The sequence below is a fragment of the Octopus sinensis genome, linkage group LG21 (assembly GCF_006345805.1).
Source record: "Octopus sinensis linkage group LG21, ASM634580v1, whole genome shotgun sequence".
In the NCBI taxonomy this organism is placed as follows: domain Eukaryota; kingdom Metazoa; phylum Mollusca; class Cephalopoda; order Octopoda; family Octopodidae; genus Octopus; species Octopus sinensis.
Genome location: NC_043017.1, coordinates 22,212,588 through 22,227,587, shown reverse-complemented (window position 1 = coordinate 22,227,587; position 15,000 = coordinate 22,212,588). Strand labels below are relative to the sequence as shown.

The following is a 15,000-nucleotide window of genomic DNA, read 5'->3' as shown; positions in this document are numbered from 1 at the left end:
GCTGCCAAGGTCACTCCAGTTCATCGGCTTGCAAGCTCCCTTTAGTCGTTCAGCTTGTACACATCCTCGTCGTAGTTGTTCCCTTCACACTTCATTAAGCATTCTTTAAGGTAATAAGTCAAATGACATCGATGCACTCTGCTGACTGCTGCGTCTCAATGCAGCATCTTTCTGCCGTAAAGCTGGCTGCATTCATCTCCCTTCCTCATCTCCTACCTGCCCCCTAATTTATCTTGTCTCTTTGTTAACATCTTCTGACACACCCCTATTAAGAGTTTCTCTGAAATTTCATACCTTAGATTAATATCCTCTCCTCTCTCTCTCTCTCCACACTGTCTCCCTTCTTTACTCTGTCTACATTACTCTCTGTTTCTATCCTTTCTCTTTCTCTCCTTTTTTCCTCTCTTCTTTCTCTCTTTCTGTATGTGTGTGTATATCAACTTATTATTATTTTATTTTTTTATTTTATCTAGTTTCAGCTCATGAGCTGTGGCCATGCTGGGGCACCATCTCTTTCTCTTTTGCTTTCCACATTTCTTCTTTTTCTTTTTGTCTCTCTTCCTGAAAGTTTCTCCTCTCTCTCTCTCTCTCTCTCTCTTTCTCTCTTTCTCTCTCTCTCTCACTAAGTCCATTTTTTATCTTTTTCAGTCATTCTCTTTCTCTCTCTCTTTCCTACTCTCTCTCTCATTTCTTTCTCTCTTCCTCTCCTTCTTCTTCTCTCTTCTTCTTCCTTCTTCTTCTTCCCTCAGTCTATTCTTTTTTGAATCTTTTTCTCTCTCTCTCTCTCGCTCTCCCTCTCTCTCTCTCTCTTCCTCATTCTCTTCTTATTTCTTTCCTCTCTCTTCCTTCTCCTCTCTTATTATTTTTTTCTTTCTTTTCTTTTCTCTCTCTCTCTCTCTCTCTCTTTCCTCCTCTCTCTCTCTCATTTCTTTCTCTCTTCCTCTCCTTCTTCTCCCTCGGTCTTATTCTTTTTTTTAAATCTCTCTCTCTCTCTCTCCTTCCCCTTCTCTCACCTCTCATTTTCCAGCTCAATTACCTCTGATTACCATTACTCAACTAATAACTCTGTTTCTTCACTCGTTACTGCTACGATTACTTGTAATTTTTAAATATTCAGCCATAATTGTTTCACAAACAACTTGCTGGAACCAGCTTTCTTTGTTCTTTAAACACACACACACACACACACACACAAACGTGCAAGCACACAGTAAATGTTATTTAATCATTTAATATGCCAGTCTTTGTCAGTGGTTTAAGACTCTGTGTGTGTGTGTGTGTGCATGTATGTTTTTGTGTGTGGTGTTGTGTTGTGTTTGTGTGGTATGTGTGTGGTGCATGTATGTGGTTGTGTGTGTATGTGTTTTGTGTGTGTGCATGTGTGTTGTGGGTTGGGTGTTGCATGTAGTGTTGTGTGTGTTGTTGTGTGCGTGCATGTATGTGTTTGTGTGTGTATGTGTGTGTGTGCATGTATGTGTTTGTGTGTGTATGTGTGTGTGAGCATGTATGTGTTTGTGTGTGTATGTGTGTGTGTGCATGTATGTGTGTGTGTGCGTGCTTGTATGTGTTTGTGTGTGTATATGTGTGTGTGTGTGTGCTTGTTGTGCACTTCAGAGAAAACACTTCATTCCATGCAATAAAATTGAACCAAAAACAAACAAACGATGTTTTCTTTCTCTTGTTGACTTTATGGCTATCCATGGAAAGCAACAATAACAACAGCAACAAAAAACAAATACACAGATATATATAAAAAAAAAAAAAAGCTATTGATTCTTACTTCTATTTTTTCCCCCATGTCTATATATTCAAACCTTTCCATTATATCTCAAATCATCCAAACACCAATGGAGTTTTGGGAATCTGGGATTGTTCTTTGCAAGACCAGAAATAAATTTTGAAAGATTGAAAAATATAAGGAGTGGCTGTGTGGTAAGTAGCTTGCTAACCAACCACATGGTTCCGGGTTCAGTTCCACTGCATGGCACCTTGGGCAGGTGTCTTCTGCTATAGCCCCGGGCCGACCAATGCCTTGTGAGTGGATTTGGTAGACGGAAACTGAAAGAAGCCTGTCGTATATATGTATATATATGTATGTGTGTGTGTTTGTGTATGTGTGTTTGTCCCCCTAGCATTGCTTGACAACCGATGCTGGTGTGTTTACGTCCCCGTCACTTAGCGGTTCGGCAAAAGAGACCGATAGAATAAGTACTGGGCTTACAAAGAATAAGTCCCGGGGTCGATTTGCTCGACTAAAGGTGGTGCTCCAGCATGGCCACAGTCAAATAACTGAAACAAGTAAAAGAGTAAAAGAGAAGAGTTAGCAAAAATCTGTAAAAAAAATTTTCCGGTCAGAATCCCAGAGAAAATGTTTGTGTTTCTTAACTCCTGTTGATCTTTATATTTATAGAAATTTGTCGTGGTATTATTTTATTTGTGAAGTAACAGAATTGCGGCTAATCATGGAGTTTTGCTCATTGATACAATATTGCAATCATATTTCTGTTATTTTACTAATTAGCTCCTCCAATCTAACTAATGGCTAATTTTATGATTCTGCATTGAGGCTTCGGGTTCTTTTCAGTGACTCCTTCGTTACTAAAAGATCTACACTGAGAATTATATTTATTTCCTTACTACCCACAAGGGGCTAAACACAGAGGGGACAAACAATGACAGATAAATGAATTAAGTCGATTACATCGACCCCAGTGTGTAACTGGTACTTAATTTATCGACCCCGAAAGGATGAAAGGCAAAGTCGACCTCGGCGGAATTTGAACTCGTAACGTAACGACAGATGAAATATGGCTACGCATTTTGCCCGGCGTGCTAACGTTTCTGCCAGCTTGACAGACTGTATCTCTGTGGATGGTTGAAGCTTTTCATGATTGTGTGGTAAGAAGCTTGTTCCCAACCACTTGGTTCTAGATTCGGTGCCACTGTGTGGCACTTTGGGCAAGTGTCTTCTACTATATAGCCTTGGGCAGACCAAAGCCTTGTGAGTGGATTTGGGAGACAGAAACTGAAAGAAGCCCATTGTATATATATATATATATATATATATATTATATATAAGGGCTTAGTAAAATAAATTACTTTGCCACATACTGAACTCATTAGAAATAGCAGCTAAAGAAATTTCTTCAGCTATTTCTAATACTTAAAGAAGATCTCTCTCAGATAGTATATATATATATATATATATATATATATATATATAGTATACATGTGTGTGTGTGTGTGTGTGTGTCTTTGTGTCTGTGTTTGTTCCCCACCACTGCTTGACAACCGGTGTTGGTGTGTTTACATCCCCATAACTTGATGGCTTGGCAAAAAGAGTCTGATAGAGCAAGTACCAGGCTTAAAATAATAATAAAGAGTGGGGTCGATTCACGTGACTAATTCTCTTCAAGGCGGTGCCCCAGCATGGTCACAATCTAAAGATAAAAGAACCACATGGTTCCTCTGGGTGGCAATTTGATCACACACATTCTGCTATGGCCCTAGGCCAACCCAAACCTGGCTGATTGCTTTAGAAGTTCACTTTGTAAACATACGATACAGACTTTGATTTCACAGCCATCTTGGACAAGTATCTTTGCTATCACTTCGAGTTCAATTTAGCTTTAGGAATGAAAATAAGTGGAAACTGAGAGAAGCCTTATTGGAGGGATCGTTTCCTGTAATTCAGAGGCCCAGATTTGCAAATCTGTGTCAAGCTGATTTCTACTTGAGATATTCATTAAGGTTACATCTCTTTGGAATACTCAGCCACTTTGCTCACTAATTCAGTGTAATATATGTGCTCAGTTGATACAGCAGCTGTTTATACATTCGTCAAAACCAGTGAGAGAATCCATTGTCATTTAGGTATGTATGTATATAAGGCGGCGAGCTAGCAGAATCGTTAGCACGTCGGGCGAAATGCTTAGCTGCCGTTACGTTGTGAGTTCAAATTCCGCCGAGGTCGACTTTGCCTTTCATCCTTTCGGGGGTCGATAAATTAAGTACCAGTTAAGCACTGGGGTCGATATAATCGACTTAATACCTATGTCTGTCCATGTTTGTCTCCTCTATGTTTAGCCCCTTGTGGGTAATAAAGAAATAGGTATGTATGTATTTAAGTATGTATGGATGCATGTATGTATGTGTATGTGTGTGTGGTGGGGTATGTCCATATGTATACATGCATGTATGTATGTATGCATGTGTATGTATTGATGTGTGCATGTATGTATGTACATGTGTGTGTTTATACACACACACACACATGCCAGTGCATGTGCGCTTTCATATTAGTTTATATTTTTTTTTTTTTTTTTTTTTTTTTTTTGTACTTGTTTCAGTCATTTGACTGTGGCCATGCTGGAGCACCGCCTTTAGAGTGGTGAAAGAGTACAGCAGGGATCACCACCTCCTGCCGGAGCCTCGTGGAGCGTTTAGGTGTTTTTTTCGCTCAATAAACACACACAACGCCCGGTCTGGGAATCGAAACCGCGATCCTCCGACCGCAAGTCCGCTGCCCTAACCACTAGGCCACTGCGCCTCCATATATATATATATATATATATATTTTTTTTTTTTTTTTTGCTTTGCTTTTGTCCTCGCTGCTTTGCATCCATTTTCCATGTTTGTGCTGATAGCAATGGCTTATTTGCTTTTAATCTCCCTTCCCATTATTGCAAAGCACCTTACAACGACTGCGAAGTAGGAAGCGGTACCAGTTTTCCATTCAGTCAAGTAAATTAGAGTGATTATCGTAATACACCTTGAATACGGAACAAGGAGATATTAGTCTTCGGCTAACATATGAGAGCGGACGAGAGTAACATATTAAACTTCGGATAATATAAATCACCAAGTCCAGCTCACACGTAATTGTGTTTCACTATCGCTACCCTCGCTGCTTTACATCGATAATAATGGACATCAATATGACGTGCACTTGTGGCTAAACAATAAAGAATAGACAGTCGTATGTTATGACAGGTTATTAGATGTTCTGACATACATCAAAGTTGAAATCGTTAGAAAGGTTTTAATGAGATCATTTCAGGTTTCTTAATTAGCTGTGCATTTATTTGTTCAGTCATTCCTACGTTTGTATTTAATGGTTGTTTTCCCCATGCTACTAGTCTGGGTTACAGAAATATGTTGTCGAGGCATTGCTTTACAGTAGGATGCTTTTCCTGTCACCAACCCTTACCTGGATTTTTTTTGAGTAAAGGATCTCTTATTTATGTCACATGTCTTTCATCATCATCATCATCGTTTAGCGTCCGCTTTCCATGCTAGCATGGGTTGGATGGTTCAACTGGGGTCTGGGAAGCCAGAAGGTTGCACCAGGCCCAGTCTGATCTGGCAATGTTTCTACGGCTGGATGCCCTTCCTAACGCCAACCGCTCCGTGAGTGTAGTGAGTGCTTTTTACATGCCGCCGGCACAGGTACCAAACGAGGCTGGCAAACGGCCACGATCGGATGGTGCTTTTCATGGGTCTGCTGTAAGCAATAAGTATCTTTTTGGGGGGCCCAGTGGTGGCACCACTTTTGGGTCTACTGTAGGCAATATGTATCTTTTGTTAGGGGCACGGGGTGGCGATGGGGAGCAAACTGAAGGGCCACCCTGGGCAGCACACACTCTAGCTACACTAGAGTGCCCTTTCTAATGTTAACAATTGCACAACATGGACTAGGTGAATTTATTAAGCTGATGACACTACAGATGTTGCCTCTGACAGAACCAAAGAATCCCCCATTGTTCTGTACGATATTTTATTCAGACTTATCTCCTTGACAAGTTGTTTTTACTGTGGTTTGTGGAGCCTGTATTTCCTCCATTGTGGAGACGTGTGGCGTAGTGGTTAGGGTGTTCAGTTCATGATCACAGAGTCATGAGTTCAATTCCTGGCAGTGCATTGTGTCTTTGAGCAAGACACCTTATTTCGTACACGGGCATATGGCATAGTGGTTAAGAGTACAGGCTACTTATCCCAAGATTTCGAGTTTGATTCCAGGCAGTGACCTGAATAATAATAATAATAATAATAATAATAATAATAATATCAACATCGAAAAATATATTAAGAATGAGAACCCAAGTTTGAAATTTCCCCAAGACATCTGATGAAGGCTGGTGGGTATATCAGCTGAAACGTTGTGTTAACAACAAACAAGATCAGGACAAATATCTGTCAAATGTAAATAATGTAAATAATGGACCTTATTTCACATTGCTTCAGTCCACTCAGCTGGCAAAACGAGTCGTACCTGTAAGTAAAAGGGCCAACCTTGTCCCATTCTGTGTCACACTGAATCTCCCTGAGAACTACATTAAGGGGATGCTTGTCTGTGGAGTGCTCAACCAGTTGCACATTAATTTCAAGAGCCAGCTGCCCCATTGATCGGATCAGCTGGAACCCTTGTCATCATAACTGATGGAGTACCAATTTATTTCCTCCCTTCCTCTTTATTTGTCTATTTATTTATTTACTTTTAGTTTATTTATTTTTGTTGTGGGTGGGCGTGGCAGCAACAAGGTTTTGATTAAGATCTGAAAAATGAGGTCTGAACTCAGGTCACTGACTAACCAAATCTATTTTGTGGAGCTTGGCAGTTTCTTTACAAAAGTTCGATGTCCTCCGAGTTATGACGAAGAGATACAAGATAAAGTAATTCTGTGAAGAGACTCAAGTCTTTTTCTAAGTACTTTGGTGTTGTCGATGAAGTGAAACCTTCTGCCTCTGTAAATAAGAACTGTATCAAACTAAATCACAGCTCAGTGGATATTTATCACTCTCACATCGATTGTTTGGTCACCACTAATTCTTTTAAATACAGCCAAAAGAAAACAAAATAATAATAATAATAATAATAATAATAATAATAATAATAATAATAATAATAATAATAATGATAATAATAATAATAATGATAATAATAATAATAATAATAATAATAATAATAATAATAATAATAATAATAATAATAATAATAATAATAATAATAATAGAATAAAAAGATCCACAAAAGAAATCAAACAAAATACAAAAACATAAAAAAAACCTCATATGTTTATGGAGTGAAATGAAAATGTGATGGTGAAAGGTGATGAAATGAAGAGTAAACAGCAGAATGATAACAAAAGCCTTGTGTTGAAATGAAATAGAAATGTTTACTAAGTAAATGCAAAAAAAAAAAATAAATAAAAAGGTACGGGGGGGGAAATATTTGTTGATTGTGGAAGTGTAAAGAAATGGGTTGATGCTATTATCTCCGGATTGTTCTATGTTTGACCTGTAAAGCAATGGAATGGTAAATAATGGGCATTGCTACTGCTTATTGTTGTTGTTATTAGTGTTGTTCTATTCAAATATGCCTCGCTACTAGTCTGGCACAATTATTATCATTATTATTATTATCATTATTATTATTATCATTATTATTATTATTATTATTATTATTATTGTTATTATTATTATTATTGTTACTGTTACGGTTATTATTATTATTATTATTATTATTATCATTATTATTATTATTGTTATTGTTACTGTTATTATTATATTATTATTATTATTATTATTATTATTATTATTGTTATTGTTACTGTTATTATTATTATTATTATTATTATTATTATTATTATTATTGTTACTGTTATTGTTATTATTATTATTATTATTATTATTATTATTATTGTTATTATTATTATTATTATTACTATTGTTGTTGTTGTTGTTATACAAAGAAGCAGTTGAAGAAATTGGTTTTATATCACTTCAATTGAATTTCCGCTGTGTTGTTACTGGCAAGATTGGTAACAACATTATTGTGTTTCTTTCGGATTCTTCTTTTTCTTTTTTTTTTTGTAAATTTTGATTATATTTTATATCGTATACTTTATTTTTTATTATAGTTTGTTATTTTTGTAGTAAAAAACGCAACAAAAAAATCAAAAAAAAAAACAAAAAAAAACGGCATTATTAGCGAAAAAGGATTTTTTGTTACTTTCAGAAGTTAGGTGATAACGTTGAAGAGGCAAAGAAAACTGTGTGGTTAATTTTACTATGATGAGATTTACTGAGATGGAGGCAGTATCAGAGTAAAAATCAGTATAACCATAGTATTTATGATGGTGTTTACAAATGCATGCATATGGTGTGACAACATTAATATGTATTTGGTTATAGCACTGGTGGTGGTAATGGTAATATTGATGGATTTTAGTGAATTTAACTGGCAGTGATATCTCTGATTGATGCTGATTACAATAGACTTACTCTTATGATAGCGATAGTATTGGTGGTGGTGGTGGTGGTGTTGGTGGTAGTAACGTTAATTTTGGCTCTGATCATGCTAATACTTTCCCACCTTATGTATGTGCCGACAATATTTTAATTGAGTCATCAGAATTTCTGTTTGATGTCAGCTAAGTCTGAGTTAATAAAATGGAATTGAAAGTGTGCTTCTGTGTGTGTGTGTGAAATACTGAAATATTGAAGGATGTAGAGACTCCAGTTGAAGTGTTAGGTGTGATAATCTTTGAAGTGAATTGATAGGATAGATGTGATGCAAATATGGTGGAGTAAAGTGGGAAGAACATTTCAGCAAATAGTTCTTTAATACTGGAAATATTAAATTCTTCTGATTTAACTACTCTGATATCCTTTGATAGAACTCATCAGATGAGATTGAATACAGCTGTAAGGTCACATCCAGTGTTAAAGAAACAAAGAACATAACTCTTATTTTGGGACCAGTGGTTCCTAGCCATTTTTATGCCCCACACTCTTGGGAGATGTTGGTGATGAATTTTTGCATTTCTACAAAAATATCTGCCATTGATTTTACAATTATTTAGAGACATTGAAAAAACAATTTCATGTCTTTTGTAAATGATTGAAATGTTTGGTTAGTATGGGGGTGACCCCCTGCAAAAGGGAACGTAAGTAACGATTACTGTAAAAAAAAGGGTTACTGCATACATACATGTCATGTACTCTGTGTACTCTAATATATTTTGCTTATCAGCTTTGATGATCAATAAACACAGAAGAGAGTACAACAGCAACAGCATCATCATTGTCACCACCACCACCATCATCATCATCGTTTAACGTCCGTTCTCCATGCTAGCATGGGTTGGACGGTTCGACCGGGGATCTGGGAAGCCAGGAGGCTTGCTCAAGCTCCAGTCTGATCTGGCAGGATTTCTACAGCTGGATGCCCTTCCTAATGCCAACTACTTTGTGAGTCTAGTGGGTGCTTTTTACGTGCCACCGGCACAGGTGCCAGGCAAGGCTGGCAATGGTCACGATCGGATTGGTGCTTTTTACGTGCCACTGGCACGGAAGCCAGTCAAGGCAACGCTGGCATCAGCCACATTCGGATGGTGTTTTTTACGTGCCACCGGCATGGAAGCCAGTCTAGGCGGCGCTGGCATCGGCCATTGTTAGTGAATTCAATTCCCAGGCCAGGCAGTATATTGTGCTCTTGAGCAAGACACTTTATTTCATGTTGCTCCAGTTCACTCAGCTGTAGAAATGATTTGCGATCTAACTGGTGCCAAACTGTATCAGCCTTTGCCTTTTCCTTGGGCAACATCAGTGGCATAAAGAGGGAAGGTTGGTACTCATGGGCAACTACCGGTCTTCCATAAACAACCTTGCCCAGACTTGTGCCACATAGGGGAACTTTGTAGGTGCAATTCCATGGTCATTCATGACTGAAGGAGGTCTTTACCCTTTTACCCAAGTACTGACACCCCATCCTGGGAACACCCATTTTAAACTCTTATAGACTTATAGAATCATCAAAATTTGAACTGGAAATCCTAAAGCCCTAAAGTCATTTTACTGATGTAAAACCAAACCTGAAGTTGCTTATTTTTCTGCTTTTCTCAAACCATTTCTTAATTCTTTTGTGCTTAATTATTCTGAGTTTTATATCAACATAGTCGTAACTCTTAGAATAGTTAACTCAACCTAGAGTGTCATCAATAAACCTGTTTACTGACATCTGTCAATATATCTAGATTTATGGTTTCACTTTTAAGGGGTTTCCCAAAATATGGTTAGATGAAAGCAACAGAAGCACTGAACAAGTGAAAGAGTCATCATCATCATCGTTTAACGTCCATTTTCCATGCTAGCATGGGTTAACAGCGAAGGTGGCAAGCTGGCAGACATGCTTAGTGGTATTTCATCTGTCGTTAGGTTCTGAGTTCAAATTCCGCCAAGGTCGACTTTGCCTTTCATCCTTTCGGGGTCGATAAATAAATTACCAGTTTCGCACTGCGGTCGATGTAATTGACTTAATCTCTTTGTCTGTCCTTGTTTGTCCCCTCTATGTTTAGCCCCTTGTGGGCAATAAAGAAATATTTATTTAATAACAGCAAACATTTATTCATGTAATAATTCAAATGTTGCCAAATGTTGCCAAGAAGCAACAACATTGGTGTAGTTATCTCAACGAACGGTCACTTGTATTCCCATTGAATTAGTGATAGAATGTGACACATGACAAGACACAGCTCTGTGTTGAAGAAGTCTGTTTCTCAGCTCTGTGGTTCTAAGTTCAATCACACTGTATGACACTTTGGTCAAATAAATTCTATCATAGTCTCAGTGTTGTTAATACATTGTGCGTGGAATATGGTGCATGGAAACTGGGTGGTTGCCCATTGTATGTAAATACACACACACACACACACACACACACACACACATACACACATGCAGGGTGAGGCAAAGTCATGCACCAAGATTAAAACTCAATATACAGGATACCATCATCATCATCATCATCATCATCATCGTTTAGCGTCCGTTTTCCATGCTAGCATGGGTTGGACGGCTCAACTGGGGTCTGGGAAGCCAGAAGGCTGCACCAGGCACCAGTCTGATCTGGCAATGTTTCTACGGCTGGATGCCCTTCCTAACGCCAACCGCTCCGTGAGTGTAGTGGGTGCTTTTTACGTGCCACCGGCACAGGTGCCAGACGGGGCTGGCAAACAGCCACGGTCGGATTATATTTTTAATTTCATGCATGTGCATTGTTCGTTTTTAATTTTGTCGGTTACACAATATAAGGTCAGTTGGACAGCTTCTGTGAAAAAAAAAACAACCTCATTATGCAATTCACTCTGCTGGAAATTTGGAAACAACATGCTTTACTGCTTGGCATTTGTGCCAGAAGCTCCAATACGAACATTTCAGAGTATTTGTGTGGGAATCTGAAGACATGTACTGAGAGTGATAAAAATCAAATATCCAGTCAACATCATGGTGTTTAGAGTGATCACTAGTGATGGCAATGTTATGCCTCCACTTGTCTTCCCCCATGGCCATAGACTCAACACAGAGGCCTACATCATGTGCTTGGAGGATGTAGTGCTGCTCTGGGTGAAGAGGGTGGCTGCTGGAAGACCTTATGTCTGGCAACAGGACTTTGCACCATGCCACACAAGCAGGAGAACCCAGTCATGGCTGTTAGACAATTTCTGCAACCACATCATCCCTAACATCTGGCTACCTAACTCCCCAGACTTTAACCCCCTAGATTATTATGTGCGGGACGCAGATGATCGAGGGATCAACAAAACTCATTGTAACACCAAAGATGAATTGAAGGCAAGGATTATGGCAGCATTCACTGACTTAAACAAGGAGACCATTCAGAAGAGTTGCAGAAGATTCTGAAGTCGTCTGGAGCCCATGATTGAAGCCAATGACGATTTTATTGCAATTTGCTGCTTAGTATTTCAAGATAATTTTATGTAATTTTAGTAAATGCATCTACTAAAATGAGATGTCAGTGCTATTTTCTTTTTTGCATAATTTAGATAACAGTTTATTCACCCAATAATAAATCTCTGAATGAGGTATAAACAGTAACTGCACGACAATGTGAGGTATACTTGCCATTTCAATATGTCTAACCACTAAGGGTGGGTGTTACTGTAGCTTGTAGCCCCAGGACAGGTCAAAACCTAGAAACTGCGGTCCGTGCGTATCACTTAGGTTGACGAGGGAAGGGTGACCTCCCTTTGCAAATACCATAAGGGCACAGAAAGTGTGCCTAAAGCCAGCTGGAGACGATGTTCTCCTGGGACTACAAGCTACAGTAACACCCACCCTTAGTGGTTAGCCATATTGAGATGGCAAGTATACCTCACAGTTTATTCACTGCAGCCTGTATATACATACACACATACATAAACACACACTCACACACATACATATGCACAAGTAAATAGGGTGTAGATAGTATATATAGTAACAGATAAATGAATTGACCATTGTCCACTCATAGTCATCATGGTCACTGAAATTCTATGAAACTGCAAAATGCATTTATATTCCTCTCCACCACCAGAAAAATACATTAAATAAATGAACAATAAATACAAAAAAGAAGGCTGTGCAACAGTGAAATCTCATCGAAATCAAAATCACATTCTGCTGAAGAGTCGTAAAACACTGATATAAAATCCTCAATGCGGCTAAATACATAAAAAAAAAAATCAATTTAGAACGAACTTCCATTTGGTGCATGGAAAGACTTAGGCTATAAACTTCTCATTTCTATTGGAAAAAGTATGTTTTTTTTTTTTTTATTATTGAAGTAGTTTTGATAACTAACAAGCCCTCTTCACCTGAAGCTTAACCTTGGGTCAGACCTTTCGATGCGTTTCGCTCTTGTCTAATTAATTCCTTTAAGCGTAAGTTCCATCAATACTGTCCTGAAATTAGACCCTGCAGGTCAATAAGAAGGCAAACAACTGTTTATTGATCAGTTTCATCAGCAGCAGCAGACATCAATCACTAGAATAGAATGTCCATCAGTTTGAAAATGGCCACTGCTTTTGCTGTATTTATTTGAAAGGGATGGATTTGTAGCAAACTGCTTTTTATATTTTATTTCTTGCCCTTTTTTTAAAAGAAATTTTTTTTCTTTAAATGACCACCACAAATGTAGTAGCATGGCAATATCGATTCTTGTTCCATTCACATCTAGAATGTTTTACAGGAATTGATTCTGGTAATGCTTGATTGATTTTATTATTTTTTAAAAATATTTTTTTATTTTATCAAACATAAAATGTTGCAACTAAGTTAAAAACTGCCAAGCATTTTTCTGATACCATAATGATTCTGCCTGACCATGACCGTTATATTCAAGCTTGAGAAAGTTAATTCAGCAACCATTTAGAGAGGTCAACAACTTTTGGACATTTCCTGGGCACAACACCTGAAAACTGAGCTTCTCTGTAGTAATTTACCACCAATGTCACATGTCATCAGAGAAAGAAGAACAAGATTTACTGGACATTACTGGAGATCAAAGGATGGGATCATCAGCAATGTTCCACTTTGGGAACAGAAGCATGGATATGCAAATGCTGGTAGACCACATTGAATCTACGTAAAGCAACTGGGCAAGGACTCCAAGTGCACCTGAGAAGACCTACTACCTGTAATGATGGATTGAACAGGCTAGAGAGAATGGGTTGGGGAAATTCATGCAATAAGCACAACAGGATGATGATGATGATGATGATGATGATAACAACTATTGTTACTAATGCTGCTCTCAGTGTCAGTATTGGTTTGGAAATAATGGAATGGCAGAATCGGTAGGGCATCAGATCAACTGACTTGGAATATTTCTTTGAGTTCTTTACATTCTGAGATGTGCTATGCTACACAGTACTGTAAGAAGATTTGAAATTAAGGCAAGATTTCACAGCTCTAGCATCACTCCTTCTTAGTCAGACTATGAACTTTTCAGCCCTCCTCGTACATATAGATATACTTGCTTCTTGCTTGTTTCATCGTTTGCTTGATGGGGCTGGTGGGGGTCATCCCTAGATAGTGGTCCTACAGATGTCACCATGCATAGCGCTGACTCGGTCCACCAGTGTTCTCTATTGCTGATGGTTCTGTGCCAGCCCCTCGGCATCTTCCATGGTGATGCTGAGCCTCTGGAGAACTTCCTTAATCATGTCCAGCCATCTGGCATGGGGCCTGCCATGAACCTTCTTCCAGCCCCATTATCAAATGAGAGAAAACCCTTGTGTATGTATATATATATATATATATATATATATATATATAATATATATACATATGTATATATATGTGTATATATATATATATATATTTACTCTTTTACTTGTTTCAGTCATTTGACTGTGGCCATGCTGGAGCATTGCCTTTAGTTGAACAAATCGACCCCAGGACTTATTCTTTGTAAGCTCAGTACTTATTCTATTAGTTTCTTTTGCCGAACCGCTAAGTTACGGGGACGTAAAAACACCAGTATCGGTTGTCAATCGATGATGTGGGGACAAACACACAAACACAAACACACACACTCACAGACATATATATGACAGGCTTCTTTCAGTTTCCCCTCTACCAAATCCACTCACAAGTCTTTGGTCAGCCCGAGGCTACAGTAGAAGACACTTGCCCAAGGTGCCACAGAATGGGACTGAATCTGGAACCATGTGGTTGGGAAGCAAGCAACTTACCACACAGCCACTCCTGATATATATAAAAAAATTTTGTCTTCCACACATACAAACTTGTCCTTTTAGGTGCAAAAAAAGCACCTGTTCTGGTGCTGCATAAATGGATCTGTGCCAGTGGCACCCAAAACAAGATATCCATTCAGCCACCTGTCTATCCATATACAGTAAAATATGTTCTTTTCTACTCCAGGCACAAGGCCTGAGATTTTGGGGGAGGGACCAGTCAATTAGATCAACCCCAGTAAGCAACTGGTACAGAATTTATCATCTCTGAAGGCGTAGTTGACCTTGGCAGAATTTGAACTCAGAACGTAAAGACAGACGAAATACTGCTTAGCATTTCACCTGGCATGCTAACGTTTCTGCCAGCTCACTGCCTTATACAGTGTTATATATAATGCATCGACTTCCTTCTCATTACGATGGATGTATTTTATGAATGATATTGCTGATTAATAAG

At 38.3% G+C, this 15,000-nt stretch overlaps 1 long non-coding RNA gene across 1 annotated transcript in view; it reads left to right on the top strand.

Moving 5' to 3' along the window:
* The window catches only part of LOC118767425, a 15,924-nt gene extending 6,186 nt beyond the window's left edge, over positions 1 to 9,738 (top strand). Inside the window, exons 2-3 of the long non-coding RNA XR_005003344.1 lie at positions 8,802 to 8,807; positions 9,460 to 9,738. This is a non-coding gene — a long non-coding RNA (uncharacterized LOC118767425). The remainder of the gene's footprint in view (positions 1 to 8,801; positions 8,808 to 9,459) is intronic.
* Positions 9,739 to 15,000: the final 5,262 nt, after the last annotated feature.